At 42.6% G+C, this 14,717-nt stretch overlaps 1 protein-coding gene across 1 annotated transcript in view; it reads left to right on the top strand.

Moving 5' to 3' along the window:
* ANKFN1 (ankyrin repeat and fibronectin type III domain containing 1) overlaps positions 1 to 14,717 on the top strand; it is a 231,438-nt gene that overhangs the window by 18,584 nt on the left and 198,137 nt on the right. Inside the window, exon 2 of the mRNA XM_067547819.1 lies at positions 3,061 to 3,293. The gene's annotated coding sequence lies outside the window, so the exon portion shown is untranslated. The remainder of the gene's footprint in view (positions 1 to 3,060; positions 3,294 to 14,717) is intronic.

Here is a 14,717-nt window from a genome sequence, read left to right as displayed (position 1 = left end):
CATTTTGGTTATGTAGTCAGCTGACCTGCTGCGCAACAGAACCCATAGTCCCTCCCTCTAGTAAATTCTGCATTGAGCCCATATCTTCCATTTGAGCTATTTCTATAAGATATATGAATTGCGGGGAGGGGGGTATAGGTGGCTATATCCTGTGGCAGTATCTTATTGCTGCTGGGTGGTGGTGGGGGGGGGGCAGAAGAGGAGCTAAGGGAAAATAAAGAAAGAAAATAAAGTGATGAAAATTGAAGTCTTGATACTGAAAATGTGGATTACTGCATGGATGGGAGATTATTTTGTCCCTATTGATTTTTGTTTTTCTTTTAGGATGATTTAAAAAAATAGAATTGTTTTGTGAGAGTCAAGAAGCTGTTGATGGAATTATTCCCATGTACTGAAAATGTTTCTCTTCCCTCCTCATGGTGCATCTAAATCTAGGTGTCCTTCTTGTGGTCCAGGGACTTTAGACTGTTTGAATGGTATGATTAAGTGTGATTTGACTAGATCTGAAAAGCTGAGCATGGTTTGTCAGAATGGTTTTATTATATTCGTGGATCTTATTGCAAAGGGGGTGACTTCTGTCTTCTTTGGTGCTGTGGGACTGAAGTAATGTTTTGGGATGAGATTCACCCTTGTGTAGAATGCTTGCAGGAGTTTCTGTTTGCTATTAAGCCATTGAGAGTACAGCACCTGGGAGAGATGTAATTCCCAGCTCGAATAAACATACACGCACTAGCTCTGCTTGAACTAGCATGCTAAAGATAGCAGTGTGGCCGTGATAGCATGGGCACAGGTTCAGGCTACATGCCTGAGTACATGCCTAGGATCTCGGATTGGGTTGTGCTCAAGTGGCTACCTTGTGCTGCCACGGCCACATGGATATTTTTAACAGCGCTAGCACATGTCTGACTATCTGAGTTGGGAATTAAACCTCCCAGCTGCAATGCAGACAAAGCCTTAGATGGGTTTGTGTGTGATGACATAGCATCCTGTGCTGGAGGTAACTACAAGATGATGTTTACCCCTTTGCAAGGGACTAATTTCTCTTTGGCACATTACTGTGGAATAGGGTCATACTTAAGATAAAGACAGCCTAAAATCACTTATTTTCTCCATATTCTAGTTTAGAAATGTAGCAGCTTTTATTTTTCCTATTTTATTAGGCGTTCGCAACTCTAATTCAAAATTTCCCAGTAGAGAAATTCAGTGATACAAATCAATAAATTAAAGGAGCAGGTTTTTGGACACTTCTAATGTACCTAGCTGACGTGTACCTATATCTGACTTCGACTTTATATAACAAGCAATCCACACACTTTCCACAAACTTGGGTGATATTTATATTTTAGACTTCATAATCTAGTTTCAGGATGATGTGCTATTGCTGTCATTTTAATTGGCATTCCCTTAACTCTATGAATAAATACCTTCTGTCCTGAAGCTTCCAAACTCTGAAGACCATGCTCCTGGTTACTGAACATCCTGTTAGTGAAATCTGTTCATATATGAGATCCTTCTGCAGAAAAAGCCATAGTTCAGGTTGGATCAGAATGATGTGTTCCCTTTGTTTCTGTCATGTTTCTCTTTCTTTTACAGCTCCTAGCTTAAGAATTTTATCTATCTTTTGAAAATGTTGCTATTCCATCATTGGTTTAGAAAGAGTTATATACATTCAAAAGATGGCATTACGGTTACATGTATCATCAGCTTCACAAATAAAACAAAAGAAGGCCCCATGAAATATTAAAACTGTTCAATTCAATGAATGAGAAATGTGCACAATATTTCTACTTTTAACTGTGAAGATGGTAGCTTAGGTTGTACTTTCACCAGCTCTCTCAAGCTCAGCAGGCTCCAAATGGGTCATCATTTATATGGGAGATGTCTTGGGAGTACCCAGATGCTATAGGAAGGGGAGTTTGGGATTCAGTAGGTCTCATTCTTCCCCTTGAATCAGTGTTGAACCAATGTCTCTGTCTGGTGTTTAGGGGCCTGTGGAATGAGAAGAACTGTCTTTTGGCTATGATGCAAAACAAAAGTCCTGACTGCCTAGAGCAGGCGGGGACATTATTTTTCCCCCCAATTGAAAATTAAAAAAAAAAAAAATCCAAAACACTGTTAGTTTTTATTGAAAAAAATGGGTTGGGTCTTCAAAAAACTCAACACCGAGCATTTTCAATTGCTGAACATGGACAAAATGTCCCTACTTCCATCTTTTTGATAAAAGCATAACTATTTTTGTTCAAAACAATTTTTATGTGGAAAAAATTCATTTTTCTGTTGGTGTTGAGGTGTTGGTGCATATGCCAACATTGTGACACTAAATTCTGCCCATGTGAAGTCCCCTGGTACTTTGCTCCATTTGGAAATACTTTTCATTTCCTAACCTTACCTACTGGCTGGTTTTCCTGTGTACATTTGTTTCACCCTGGAAATGGTTGCAATTCAGTAATCTTAGGGCCAGATCCTCAGCTGATGTAAATTGTGTAGCTCTGTTGAGTCATGGCACTATGCCAATGGATAGCAGGTAAAAATCTGGCCCTTAATTTTTACATGCTGTCTCAAGTATCATTTAGAAAATAATTCCTGATGTTTGTTAAGACCCTAAATAAAATCGGTGGCCGTGTAGCATTGTTACTAACACCACACAGCGGGCTTCCAGACAGTATATAGAGCTAATATAGGTGCTGTAATTAAGCTTTTTGAAACAGGACACTTTAGCTATCAGGGTTACCTTAGCATTTTCTGTGGTTGCTAGCAAAGGAAGAGTTTCTCATTAAGCTATATACTGTATTTTAAAAAAATTCTAGCTTTTAACTCTAGTATTATTATGTTATTGACTGTATAAAACCATAGTTTTACCTGGATTTACTCACACACTTACTAGTTCATAAATAATACGTTGTAGACTTTCCAGGGTTCAGAATACCAATGGGAGACAGATGATACACTGTGCTGTAGCATTGCAATCTAATGTGTTACCTCTTCATCTAAGGTTGCTGTCCCTTGGGTATTCAGATGCTATCAGTTGTCAGTTTCTTGTTTTATTGTTTCCTCTTGCAGAAGCTCAGCAAGTGGAAGATGATAGAACCAAAGCTTTGTCTGCTTTAGGGGAGCAACAGAACTCCAGTAATGACATAAGAGTCAGTGTTCATCTGGGGAATCTCTGACAAAGCAGCCCGGAGGAAAAGCATTTTTCTGTCGAAGGTTTGTTTCAGCTGAAGCCCAATGAGCACCAGAAGGGAAAGCCACGGAGTAGACTGGTAAAAGGAAAAGACAAGCTGAAACCACTATATGTGAGTATCCTGGAATGATTTTAAAATCTGGTTTGTTTTCCTTTTAAGATGAGGAGACTGGGACATGAAAGCCTCGTCTAGAGATAAACACATACAGAGAGGAAGAGCAAAACTTGCATTTCCTTAAATAATGATAATCAAATATGAAGTGTTAGGCATATGCCTTCTTATTTGTTCTCTAAATATGTGGATTAAACTGTACAAAGAATGGACTTTAAAATCTTTGCAGGGGCAGAAAATTCCCTCTCATTTTTTCTTACCAAATGTCTACAGACATATTGATCACACCGTTGCTCATTAGCAAGGTATTTGTAAAGGAGTTTGGATCAATTGATTTTCATGCAATCCAAAGACAAATAAGTGCAGCCTTCATTGCATCTGTTTGTCAGGTTAGCTACATCTTCACCATTCTCAGCAATTGCCAACTCTATGGAAGTAGGGGTTAATTTCCCTTAATATCAGTGTGAATGCAGCTAAATTAATCCAGTGTGGAAACTGGCAATGTGGAGCAAATATACCTGATTTTATGGCACACCTGAGACTGAATGTATAGTTGTAGGGACAATTTTTGTTTTGGTTGGTTTTTGAGGGGGTGGGCAAAGTGGTGTGAATGTGGGTTTGCACTTCTGAAAGTTTGAGAATAAAATGGCTTTATAGACATAAACATGTGCATGATGAGTGCAGTCCTGAAAGGTGCTGATACACGTCAGCCAGTGGGATAGGAAGCTGCTTAGCATCTTACAGGACCAGACCCTAAGAGATGATCACGACAAATGGAATAGAAAGAAGAATTTCAGAAAGCTGCGCAGCTAAAAGCTGCGGCGATGTCTCAGCCTAGGTTTTGCGAGCAATGTTTCTTAGTAGTGTATTCTTTTGTGCCCGTGTGTGTCTGCCACTCTTTGCAGTAATTACAGGGAGGCGTCTTGACCCCACTTAGATTTTTGCATGTTTCAGAAATTGGTGTGGATGTCGTACAAAAAAAACCTGGGGAATCATTTAGCTGGAGTTCATCTACTTTTGGAGTGTTTGCCTGTATTTTGCCAAAGCTCACTGAGGTGCTGTAAGGAAATACAGTGATGGGTATAACAATATTCTCCTAGAGACTGCTCCTTCAGTGGAAAGCTTGCCCTGTACATGATTTACCAGCCTGTATCATCTCAATATACTGCAGGTGAAAATGCGATATTGATGTTTTTTAATGGTGACTTGGAGATAGTGCCACTAGATCTTGACCAGGACTTTGGTAAAATAAAGAATGTCCCCAGAGAATTCATCCCAAATCGTATACTGAGACCACTGCATACTGGGATAGGAGCTTAGTCCCTTGAATTAAGATGGTCCCAGTAACCTGAGTCATAAGTGTTGTGAAATGAATTGATGGCCTCAGTCCAGTTCCTAATGGAGAGCTTTTCATCATCACAACTAGCATCATAATGGTCACCCTCCATTGGCAGAAACATTAAGAGCGGGTAGCTATGGAGATTTATATACTCCGTTCACTCTGATAAGTGGTCACTGCAGAACTGGGCAATGCGGTATTGGTTGATGAGTGTGGGGTAAGTTTTCCTTGCCACTGCCTAAGTTTAAATAGGACCACTGTCTCTAAGGCCATGTCTACACACTTAAAATTTCCCACTGATGCAACTCCGCTGGTGATAGTAATAATCCGAGCATTAGTGTAGACAGGACACTGGCATTTAAACCACTATGTCCTCTCACCTTGTTTGGAGCAGCTTTGACTAAATGACTGCAGTACCTACCTCCCATTTTCAGAAGTGTCTTTGACACTTGGGAGCCCAAGTCTCATTGAAAGTCAAAGGGACTTAGGAGCCCAGGTGCCTTAGACACTTTTGAAAATATGACTGAGCCCCTTTTGAAAACATTGCCCATGTTGATTAAAACACCAGCGTTTCTAGGAGTGCTTTATGCACTAGAGCACTCACCTTTGTTACTGCTGGTGAAGCTGCACCAGATGGAGCAACAATGGGAAATGTTAAGAAAAGGCTCTGGCCCAAAACCTTCACAAGGATGATCTGCACTTTAAAACTTCCTATTCAACCAATTTAAAAAAAGAGAGCCTGTGCCTAGCTCGGGTTGGAAAATATTCCCCCGAAAACCAGCTCAGTTTTTGGCATCCAAAACCATTTAGCCTAAAACTGCCGAATACGTGGGGGGGGGAGGGCTGAAAATTGCCTTTTTCTGTTTTCAGATGGAGATTTTCACTTTTCTCACAAAACCCCCCCCCTGGAAATATTTGAGGAAAGCAAACATTTATCACGTAAACTTTTGCTTCATTGAAAATCGAGTGTTCCATCAGAAAATGTTTCTATGGAGAGCTTTTGCCCTCCCCTTCCTGTAACCCCCAATTTTCAAAGTATTGTCCAAGGCTTTTAGTCCACTGATATCAACGCAGCCAAACCTGCATTAAGCTTTGAGAATGTAGCTGCTAGAATTATACGCTGCATTCAGTATTGCTGTTCATCACGCCTAAGAAAACCCTGAAAACAATTTTTCATTGCCCTCAAGTTAATACGTTTAGTAACAATGTTCATTAGCTTTGAATATTCATTAACCCATTTGCTGTATTTTAGTGGGGAGTTACTAATTGCATTTGGTAGGATGATAGATAATTAAGGAAGGAACACACTGGAAGTTTTGTGTTGGGCTGTATATTTATCAGAAAAGAACACATTGCTAATGACAGTCAGATGGGGTTGAATGCATAATTGAATGGAATAATTAGCCTGTCTTCAAGACTCTGAACCACGTCTTTCTTTCCCCCACCCCTTTCTTAAATATTCTCCCTATTTATATTCTCTGATATTTACACATAAAGGGCTATGTGCAGTCTTTGATTTCTGCATTGGGAGTTCTGCAAATGGATCTTGGGCTAAACTACTACAGTCTGTCACATCCAAAGTGTGTTTAATTTTGAATGCATGATGATTTAGTTTTTCATGCTAATTCTCCTTTATCTAGAGAGAGCATTCTATCAGACCCAGCATGTTTAGTAAGCATGATCATGCTTGGGTTGATGGTTGGATGGGAGACTGTGAAGAAACAGATGGGTTCTGCAGAAATGGTGTTGGTGATTCAGTAGGTGGTACTCTTGCTTCTGAGTCAGTGTTCACTCAGTGTCCCTAGTACTGGACAAGGGAACACTATGCTTCCGGATGTGCCATCTCTTACACAAGATGTAAAACGAATGTCCTGATTGGAACTTCTGTGGAGGACAGAAGTACTGTTTTGAGGAGGATTTTGAGATGCTGAAATCTGGTGTTGATCTGAATTGGAACAAAACCCCAAAATAATGAAATTCTCTACAGTGGAAATTTTTTGAGAAAAATCAAAACATTTTGTTTAGATTTTGACTTTTTAAATTGTGTTGCATTATAGTGTAATACATAATATACATTTTTCAAAATCAAAACACAGTTGTTTCAAATTGAAATGTTCCATTCTGAAAATGTCGAAACAAGATGTTCTGACATGTTCAGAATTTTTTTTTTTGCTTTGAGTTTTTTTCCAAAAGGAATTCTGGCAAAATCTATCTGATTTCACAACGCATTTAAATTTGATTTAAACTTCCTGTTATGACAGGATACAGCTCCGTTGACGTTTTTCTGATCAGCTCTAGTGCTGACTATTTCTGATCGTTCAAGATTCCATGGCTCTTTTCATAACACTGGTATCCTGGCCAAATTCCAGATTAGGTCATTCTGTTATCTGCACTTAAATTTCTCCTGCAGCTTCCATGGATGTGGAATTCTCCTTCGTGTCCCCATCTCAACCTGTTGTCCATTGTTGCTGGGCACTGATGCTATATCCTACTTCAGAGGTGATTGCTTCATGGGTGGAGGAATTCAGCTCTATGTATCTATCAAAGGAGTACGGGAGATTTCATTAATGTTTGCAATGTGCGCTGAGGTTGTTGAATGAAAGACTCAGTTAAAGGGCAAAGTAGTAGTAAAAATGAATATAAACTGAGACTCTAAATCTAAACTCCCCATACATTTTTGGAGGAAGGAGAAAGACTCAAAATTTAATAAATGGCCCATTTCTTCATAATAAGGTGAACCAAAACCCTAGCTCTGAAATCTCCAGCCACCCCACCCCCTTCCTCCATCTCTGTGGGAATTGATGTTGCAGCTCATGTCCGTTTGTAATGATTGTGAGCATCACTGTTATATTACGGCTACAATTGCTGGAAAGCAAAACAGCTAGTGCTCTGCATCCTGATCAGAGGGTTACAAAGTTACCTCATTCCAGACCACAAAGTGTAGCTGCCTCATGGCTCTTGCAGTAAACCTGCTGATCTTAGTGTGCTCTTAGCTGGAGCAGAAAAGTAGGATTTTAAATGTTGTCTGGAGACCCAAGTGTGCTTGGAGCAGGTGAACCTGGAGAATTCCACTAGCATCCAGGAGAATGTCCTGATGGCAAGATATGGTGCCCTCAGAAATCAGAAAATCTGTATGTCTGAGTGTTCAGCAATAGTTTCTTCTTGTTCTTCAGTGGGGCAAAGTTCTTCCTGGAAATATTGACAAAGGGTGTATTGCACCTATTCCAGAGCCTCTGTTCTATTTGATCTGAAATGATTTTCTGTTCATTGCTACTACTGAAGTCAATGCCCCATCACTGGCATAAGTGAGTGCGTTTTCATTGAATTCAGTGGATTAAGTGCTCCAACCACTTTGTATTGGCTAAGCAATGCAAAGCAACCAGTAAGCTGGCCTAAAGGGACATCCAGCTATTCCCCCTGACACAGATGGTACATATTTGGGGCAGCCATTTCATATTCCCCCACTCCACGTCTCAGCTCCTTAGATGGTGTATCCGAGGCCTGATCCTGGGTTGGCTCAGCAGGTCCTTATTACCTTTGCAGCAAGCACTTGGGCTGCTTTGAATCATAGAATCATAGAATAGAATCATAGAATATTAGAGTTGGAAGGGACCTCAGGAGGTATCTAGTCCAACCTCCTGCTCAAAGCAGGACTAACCTCAGCTAAATCATCCCAGCCAGGGCTTTGTCAAACCACAGTTTAAAAACCTCCAAAGATGGAGATTCCACCACCTCCCTAGGTAACCCCTTCCAGTGCTTCACCACCCTCCTAGTGAAAAACTTTTTCCTAATATCCAACCTAGACCTCCCGCCCTGCACTTGAGACCATTGCTCCTTGTTCTGTCATCTGCCACCACCGAGAACAGCCTAGCCCCATCCTCCCTGGAACCCCTTTTCAGATAGTTAATGATGTGGTGCCACTTCTGTTCCTGACTGGCCCAGGATTAGAAGAATGCAAATGAGAGTCCTTTGCTCAGCCCATTTTCCTCAACTGTGCAGAGCATAAAGTCCTTTCATCTGAGGGCTGTGCCCTGGGAGCTCTATGTGCTTGTGGCAGTAGAGAATTTGTCCCCTTTGAAATCCAGCAAATTCCTTGGATACATAGGTGCTGACTTTTGGTTTTGCCAGTGGGTGCTCCTGCCCAGCTTCTGCCTTGGCCAGTGGCCAGGTCCAGCTCCCCACCCATGTGGCTTCCCCATGGGGCTTTTTCCCCACCCAGTTTCTGCCAGGGGTCAGGGCTTAGTTCCCCCCACCTGGGAACTTCTGCTTCTGCTGGGACAGAGGTGTTGGGTCCAGCTCCCCCCGCCCCACAGCTTCCCCGGCGGCGGTGGCTGAGGGGGCTTTTTCCCCCCACCCTCCCGGCTTCTGCTGAGGATCTCCAGGGAATGGGTCTTAGCTCCCCCCACCCATCCCTGGACGTCTGCTTCTGGGCGTGCCAGCTGGTGCCCAATTTTCCAGTGGCCTCACGGTGGCCACCACTGCGCACTCACCCTCCTAGCCCTAGCCTAAGAGTTGGGTTCCCTCTGCTGGGACTTACTTGCTGCCTGGAGTCCGACCTGCAGCCTGGCTGGGAGCCCGCGAAGGGGCCAGGAGAGGAAGGGGCACTGCGGGCTGCAGCCACACATGCAGGTATGAGGGGAGATGGCTGGAGAGAGGCGGGGAGGTGGCCCAGTGTGTCCCCCCAGGTGAGCAGCAGCAGGTGATGACCACACCTAACCCTGTCCCTAAGGCTTTTTCTTTTCTGTTACACACACAGTGCTGGGGCATGACTTGGGAGTTGCCCCACCCCACCCAGTGTCCCTGGCTGGAGCAGCAGCCCCAGAGGGCTGGGCTGTGACTCAGTGACTCAGCCCCTGCCAGAGAAGGGAGGCACTCCTAAAACACTCCTAAAACCAATTAACAGCTAATGGGTTCAATCAACAGCTGATGGGCAGGCAGGCCTGCCAACAGCATCTGCAGCTGCCTGTGTGAAAGAGCTGCTGGCTGCCTGTCTGCCAACAGCTGTCATCCCAACCCAGGCGTATGGACACCCGGTGGGTGCTGAGCACCCACTGGTTTTTTTCTGTGGGTGCCTCAGCCCCTCAGCACCCATGGAGTTGACGCCTATGCTTGGATAGCCCCAAACATTCCTTGGAAGTAAAATTGTCCCTTTTCAGGCCATGTTCTAATGCTAATTTTAGTAAACTGAAGGAATGAAACAAAAGGGCCCAAACCTGGTCAGGTCCTGCCTCCATGTGTTCGCCATGAAGTCACCCCTGAGCAGCAATCTGGCTTCTTGTCAAGGAATCTGCATTCCTCTAGTGAGCAGAGACCAGAGGAAAATATTGAACGCTAGGGACTGGGAGGATAGGAGAATTAGGGACAGAAAGATCTATTCAATGAGGTCTATTAGCTTATCTTATCACAGTGCAGTAACTTATTTGTAGTCATTGCAAAGGATGCCAGTAATTTAGATCATGTGATCTTTCACACCTTCTGTCTAAGGATCTCAACGTGCTATACCAACAGTAGTGACTGAGTTTAGATTAATTGATTCAAGGGACCCTTGTGATCATCTAGTCTAGCCTCCTGTATAACGCAGGCCATAGAAGACCTATCAACCATTATGAGCCCAAATTCACACAGGGGCCAGACCGCAAGATGGAGTAAATCAATGTGGCTCCATTAGATCTGCCCCAGGAGGTCTATTATGGTCTCTGTTCTGACAATTATATCTCCTAGGGCATTAGCCACAAAATTAGAGCTGGATGGAAATTTTCTGACAGAACAATTTTCCGATGGAAAGTGCCAATTCTTCAAAACCAAAATGTTCTGGAGGAATATAACGTGTTTGATGAAATTCTGATGCAAATTTGGCAGGCACATTTCCAGGCCTGGTTTCCCAACAACTTGCCCACCCAGCTTCTCAGCAGCTTTCCTGGGCGGGCAGGCCACCATGGAGCCCATGCTCCAGCTCCTCGGCGCTCTCCAGTGCTTCCATGTTGCTGGCTCTGGGCAGCCCCCCCAGTCAGGTTGCTCTGGAACCAGGACTTCCAAGAGACCCAGCTTTGGGGCACCCAAACACGCAGACTGTCCTGAAGCTGGAGCTCTCTGAGCTTCGCGGCTCTGCACCCTGTGGGCTGCCTGGGTTCTGGGCAGCTCAGGGAGCCTTGGGAATATTTTGCGATGGTTGAACCCGGATGTTTTCAACTTTTTCACAACAAAATGTTGGCATTCCCATTCCTTGGGAAATTGTTTTGTTCTGTTCCATTTTAGAACATCATTTGTATAATTTCAGAATTTCCCACAGAGCAGGAATTTCTGTGTCTGGCCAGCTCTACACATCTGCCTCCCTTATTTCTCATACTGCCTGTTATTCTGGAATTTGGGAGTGAACTGTTTAGATGAATGCTGATGTGTACCCCGTGAACTGGGTGGGGAAGGGCGGGGGCAGTGAGAAAGTCAATGAATAGGATTCAAGCAGAATGCTGTGTTTGTGGCCAGATTCCCAGCTAGTGTAAATTAGTGTCGCTTCAATGATTTCAGTGAAGATGCCCTGATTTTCAATAGCAAAGAATTAGGTCCTGAATGTTTACATTTCTATGCAGAATACCTTTTGATAGCCACTTTGTGCATCTGTCTTTCTGCAGCACTTCTTTGCTGCATACCAGTGCGATTTCAGCTTTTCAAAGATTTTGGAATGCACCTAAAATTTACTGACCTGCTTGCCCAGCCCAATTAAACTACAGCTGGCTCTTTCCAGTTATAAACTCCTATATGTTCCTCTTCTATACTGTTTTAGACAGAATTATAGTGCATGCCTTCAAACTACCTATTGGATCTGTCTGTTATTCATTGAATAAACCAGGGGAGAGAGTTTTGTGATGAACACACTGCTTTCAACCCTTTGATTATTTCTTATGCATCCACTCTGCAGCAGTTGAATGTATTTGTAGCCTGGGCAGTGAACCCACCATTATCTTCAGCTCTGAATAAATCACAGTGGAAGCTCACCAGTAAACTAGCTGAAGAGACACTCAGCAGCCTACAATTTCCTTTTGTGCTACATATTCTTTTAGCCGCATGATGAAAATGTAGGAACGGAGGAACCGGCTTTAAGCAAACAATTTTGTAAATGTTGTGGTTTTTTTTGGAGGAGGAGGTGGGGGGGGTTAATTGATAAGCTTCATTTTCAGGTGGGGACAGGAAATATAAACAGGTTCCTAAGTATAATGTGATTATGCAGCTGCATAATAGGCAGTCTTTTTAAATTTGATACATTGTTGTGCTCCAGAATCCGTTTTGATTTATTTATTTTTAGTTGTTCCTGATTCTCTTCTGCATTGCGCCAGTCCAGCTCTAATGAACTCAGTGAGACCCCATAAGATAGCCTTCCCAAAGCTTGTTTATGCTAGGAAATTTGTGCTAAAAATTCCCGCCTCTGTTACAGGCAGTGCAGGTCCATGTGTGACAGCAATAGTGTAGGCACTGGTGGTGGTCAGCGTTTTGAGCACCATGTCTTGAAGATCTCCTCTGAGCAGGGTTAGACAGCGAAGAGCTTAAATCAGTGGTGAGCCCTTTCTGTGCTAAGGCTCACTGGTGTTATCACTGGTGACACTGCACAGTTGTCCCAGTGGAAAATTTGTGACAAACGTGCCTGGTGTAGACACCCTCTAACTACGGATTCTGGCCTTGTCCACACTAAGGGCCAGATCCCTGGGTTTAGCTGATCTGTGCTCAGTGCCAAACCTGCTTGGGAGGATGGGGATAGGAGGGAGGTGGCGCTGGTTACAGAAGCTCCCGAAGGCTTCACTCCTGGTCCTCTCCTCCCTACCTTCTTAGCCACAGGTTAGGAAGAGCTTATGTCAAAACAGCGCTAGTGAGATGGACTCTGAATCTGTTCCTTGGGGCAGATTTTGACAGTGATTTCTGGACCATTGCTGAACATGATTTATCCTGGCCTACAAATACAGCTTAAGCTGTTCTTAGCATCTAGTTCTACTGTGGACAAGACAACAGGGAAAAATAAAGGAACATTCCATCATTGGTTGCCAGGAAAATAACAGCGGTATTTAAGGACTTTAGTTTTTAACTATTTCTGACTATATTTTTATCTTAAAAGGGAAAGTGTGAACTCTTCAAGTAATATTTGAATTAGAGTTGAGCAAAATTTGGAGGGCACATAGTAAATTTGCAGAAAAATTTCATTTTCAGGGAGCCAAAACTGCTTGTGAATTCAGATCGAATTCGGTGAATGGTTTCTGCCAAAAAAAACCTAAAACCAAAATTTTCAGAAATGTCAAAATGAACTGGTTAGAAAATGCCATGTTGAAACAACAGTTCTATTTAGATCTGAATAAAACTTCTCCAATTTTCACAGGAAAAAACAAACAAACAAAAATAAGTTTCTGTTTAAAACAAAGCAATTCTTTTCTTCAAATTCTTTGGTTCAGCCACCCACCCAAAAAATCAATTATTTGTTCAGCTCTAATTAGAACACATGAAATTTCTGCCTTCATGGTAATTTTAAAACAAAATGATCTCTGCTGATGAAAACAAACCTGTTATTGGCAAAATACCAGTTTCCTGTTCCTTCCAAAGACTCAAATCCAAAAAAGGATGAAATAAAATATTAGAGAGCTATAAATAAACATTAGCAAAGCCCATTGTTATGAAGGATCACCCAAAATGAGTGTCTGCCATATGAGAATATAGTTTCAAAGCATGGAGTTGTTGTTATGCTTGTCATACTTATGAACCTACAAGAAGGGGAAGGATTTAACAGCCGCTTGAATTGAGATTGAATAGATATACATTATTCAATCTGTGGAGCACCCTTATGTTCAGAGCTGTCAAACAGTAAAAACTGATCAAAGACTCATGAATCGTGAGTGTATCTTTGAAAAGGGTAACTTAGCCATTGCTTTTCAGAGTCTATTTCACATTATAAGGCAGCGTGCAGCAGCATGGATCCATGGTACATTGTACTCTAGCACGTGTTTCATGATGGTGTTATCCAATATTGAAATTAACCAGGATCAAATAAAGCCTGCCCGACACAATGAACACACTGGGCTTTCTCCACCCCCTCTTTTAAAATGTAAAATTAAGGGAATGCGCATGAAAAGTGCCTGATGGATGGTGGTGGAAATAGAAGTCTTCTAGTGGAGTCCAAGGGTCTGATTTAAAGCTCACTAAAATCAGTGGAAGACTCCTGTTGAGCCTTTAGACCAGGAAGGATAGAGAAGTAAAGCTTCCCTGTCTTTCTCACTGTGGAACTCAGCCGTGCTTTGGAGTAGGCAGCCCTCCCGGGTGTGTGAGTAAATGTGACCAAGATTCTGTTCTGACCATAGTGTGCTGCTCAGAAGGCATGACGTGGTAGAACGTGGTCCTAAGGGGCCATCTGAGAGTTCCCCTGATGTATGAGAACTCTCACATGGTGTACAGTGCTGGGGTTGGCTCCTACACCAGTTGCCCCAACACAGCCTGACTTAAGGGGCAAAAGGGTTGTGTTGGGGATTTGAGGTGATGGGCAGAATATTCCTGTTCTACATTGGTTCCTAATCATGGTCTCATAAAGACCATAACCAGTGGGCATAAATTAGTGCAGCCCTCAGCCTGCTCTAACATATGCTGTTATGTAAGGGTATTTAGGTAAGATTTATTTGAAGAACTTTTGCAGATAAGACTCTGTCCTTCCCTATCCCTTCAATTTCCCAGTCATTTGCCTCGGTTTGGAGACTTTATAGATTTCCTAGTTTACATGAAAGGAAAATCCGCAAGAGTCACAAACATCTTTTCAAATCTGAAAGAATGTCACTGTGACATCTAATACTAGTTCTAGACTTGCTCTGTTACCATGGACAAGTCACTTACCCTGGGAATCTCATGTTCCCAACTGTAAAATGGAGATAACATGTTTCTACCCTCCAAGAGTGTTGTGAGGCTCAATTAAGGCTGGTAATGTTCTTTGTGATCCCTTGGTGGTGGGTGTTAGGGCAGTGCAATGTGTGACTGTGTATTATTCATATGCATGCTATTAAATTTTGTTGCAAATCTAATTCCTCTCTTGGTCAGTAGGTTCTTAAATTACACAGAGTCCAAAA

Source organism: Emydura macquarii, unplaced genomic scaffold, assembly GCF_026122565.2.
Source record: "Emydura macquarii macquarii isolate MOO-44397 ecotype Brisbane River unplaced genomic scaffold, CSIRO-AGI_Emac_v2 contig_1230, whole genome shotgun sequence".
NCBI classification, from domain to species: Eukaryota; Metazoa; Chordata; order Testudines; family Chelidae; genus Emydura; species Emydura macquarii.
The sequence above is the reverse complement of the archived record's forward strand: the minus strand, read 5'-3'. Positions and strand labels throughout refer to the sequence as shown.